The sequence below is a fragment of the Ipomoea nil genome, unplaced genomic scaffold, assembly GCF_001879475.1.
Source record: "Ipomoea nil cultivar Tokyo-kokei standard unplaced genomic scaffold, Asagao_1.1 scaffold1286, whole genome shotgun sequence".
NCBI classification, from domain to species: Eukaryota; Viridiplantae; Streptophyta; class Magnoliopsida; order Solanales; family Convolvulaceae; genus Ipomoea; species Ipomoea nil.
Window position 1 is genome coordinate 1,051,156 of NW_017617714.1, and position 3,226 is coordinate 1,054,381.

A 3,226-nucleotide genomic window follows, 5' to 3' on the forward strand; every position below is an offset into this window, starting at 1 on the left:
AAAAAAAATTATGTTAGTATATATACGGCGCCTTTGTAGTGTTGTTATTTAGGCATTTAGCGCATCTAACATTCTAACCTAGCCTTTCCAAAAAGAAACAAATACATTCTAACCTAGCCTCTTACGTACTAGCGACAGACATAGAGTCATAATGACGACAGACTCGGCATTCGAGGAGAGGGGACAAGCGGTGAAGCGGACAACAAATTGCCTAGGTAATTAATTGTCTAATACTTTAATTGAATTAAGTTGTTAGTTGTGCGTGTAATCCTTAAATATTTAATTTCATTATTCATTAATTTGCCTCTGCTAGTCTGATGTAGTGTTCTTCGCCCCTTTGTAAGATTAGCCGATTAGGCAAATCCCAATTTTATAATTATTAATTTGTAAAATTCTGAATTGTATAATTATTAATTTGTATTATTTGCAAAGACAGACAACAAATTCAACTAATTTGCATGGAATTTAGTGAATTGACGCAAATACGACAAAGTCAGTTCGTGCGATACGGTCTTCAATTCTCTTAACAGGTAATTAAAATTAAAATTACATATTATTTTACAATTTTTATTTATTATTTTATTTACGTAACTTAATAATTCTGATTTCAGAATAATATATTCAAGAATTTGTTTCTTGATTAATTATTTATTCATAGAGTTTCTAAATAAATTCTTATTTTTTTTCTTAGGACTTTATAATTATGTCTTCTAGAAAATATTCATCTGGATTTGAGAAGCGTAAAAAGAAAAGAAGAATTGAGCTATTACTATATGTAATTTTTGAAATATTCATCTGGGTTTGAGAAGAACTGACTTTTTAAATGAAATTTTAGATGTAATTTTTTATACAATATTATATTTTGAATTTTTAACACAAATTTTTGAACAACTATTATTTATATATAAAAAATTACTTAAAAGGGGGCCCAAATTTAAATATTGCACAGGACCCTAATTTGTAATGGAACGGCCCTGATAACGTGTACACATCATTGTAGTGGTGTATGCATTTATTTGTTGCATGTTTCGTGTCTCCAATTAGTTGTCGTGAAAGCGACTAAAATCATCCAAGGAACTCACCTCTCAACAAAGTTCAAAGGCAAAGTGCATGTGCCAAACGTACAAACCAAATGGTTTATCATGATAGCATGAAAATAAATAAAATAAACACAGAATAGGAATGTTATTGCATTTAATGAGTACTATGATATATGTGAATCACGTGTCCATGTGTGTACACATGAGTATGCAATACGGAGTGTGCGAGTACATTCTTAACCATGTGTGCAAACATGGTGAAAACTGTGCAAGCTCAATTAGGGAGGAATATGTGCATATATCCACTACTTGATGCGCAAAACATATAGCAAAAATTTTAATATCCTAAAAAAGACAATAAAAGGAACAGTCTGACCCTACTTGAAGGAACGATGACATGGTTATCCTGCATAGCAACAGCATAATCACTTGCAGACTTCATGTTTCGAGCTTGATGCACGTTGATGGCACTCATCAAGATCTCCCTCATGTACACTCCTTCACATCCCTTATACGAAGACCACAATCCCAAAATCGTAATCAGGAGCTTGTCATTATGGCTCAACCTGATTTGCGGTTAGGCCCGACTAGGCTGAGGAGATCGCGACTTCTTGCATGCACGAACTGCAGGAAAACACATCAGGCCAACGAATACACGTATGCACATTCTGAAGTAAACAGATGCAAACACTAGTCGTCAACAGCTTCATACACTATTAGCATAAGAGATACGCACAAACCCCAAATGATAAATGCACTCAATGAAATATCAAACACTAAAGCAGCCACCGTCAAACACTAAACACCAACGAAATCCACTAATTTGCACACACTTAAACAAACAGTCCAAAAGTGAGGATTCTTAACTACACTAATGAATCCTCAGCAGAACATATATTTGAACACTAACCAAATGAAAAATTAGGAGTTGCGCTTAGTTTCAAACCCTACCAAAAAAAAAAAAAAAAAAAAACCTCTTTCATTACGTGCACATGGAGTCTTACACTTAGAATGTCTGAGACCGGAATCCTCCATAGCGAAATAGTGCGTGAATGCCAAGCGTGACTGAAGGGAACATAGAGAAACCCTAGGAGCCGCGGACCACTTAATCAGACCACAAAACCGTCGTCGACCACCTGGTGTGAAAAGCCCTAGCCGCCGCCGACCACCCTGTGCAACCAATAAACAAGACGTGTGTGATCGGACGGGGGAGACGTCGACGGAAACAAGTTGCGCCAAAAACTGCTGCGAACAAGAAAGAGAGAAAACGCCTGACTTGGGAAAGAGAGTGATATAACGTATAGGGAAAGAAAATATTAAAGGAACCATTTAAAATGGATAATAACACAGCATTACCAATAATAAGATATACAAAAACAATACAAATTACACATACATCCCTCTAAGCTTAAAATCTAGTGCAAATATTGTAATTAATCAAAGCCATTGAAATCAAATCTTGGATGGACAAGATTTTGTTGGGAAAAGGGCTTGTAATCTGTAATACATTTGAGATACAACAATTATACAGAATACAACAGGGAACAAAAACTGGATCATTTGATATCTTCAGGCGTGTAATCACTTTCCTATAAGCTTTAAATCTCCCTCTATAAAAGCAACAAGGTTCAAGATTTAATCTTATGGGATACAAGAAGATGAATGAAATTCTCAAGTTGCTCTGTTTGAGAGTTTCCTGTAGAATTGTAAGCCTGTGAAATATCTTGGTTTCCTGCAAGTTGATTGCATGTTTCTTTTCAGACATTTCTCCACATATTTATAGATGTAAATATAGCACTTTGGAGAAGTTACATGGAAGTTAATTATTTAAATTTAAAACTTAACTTCCATAAGATATATCTTATCTGATATATCAAGCATGTTAAGTGTAACTTTGAAGCATATAGCTTCAAAATGCATAAATAGAAGAGCATATTCCAAGCACGTTAAGTGTAGTTTTGAAGCATATAGCTTCAAAATGCCCCAAAACCTTACGCATGAAAATATCCAAACATGCATTAATACTCTTAAGCATATTAGCTATAACTCTCAAGCATATTAGCTATATATCACAAGCATATAGCTATATACTCTCAAGCATATTAACTATATACATTTCTCCCAGTATTTTAATTAACTTTCTACCAAACTAAAATAATATTTACAACTCCACAACTCCAAATATT

General features: G+C 34.2%; 1 long non-coding RNA gene across 1 annotated transcript; it reads right to left on the reverse strand.

Annotated features, from left to right (window-relative positions):
- Window positions 1-1,166: 1,166 nt before the first annotated feature.
- Window positions 1,167-2,322, reverse strand: LOC109184833. Its single transcript, XR_002054890.1, has 2 exons — window positions 2,045-2,322; window positions 1,167-1,664 (listed from the first exon to the last, which is right to left on the reverse strand). It is a non-coding gene; the product is annotated as an uncharacterized LOC109184833 (long non-coding RNA).
- Window positions 2,323-3,226: the final 904 nt, after the last annotated feature.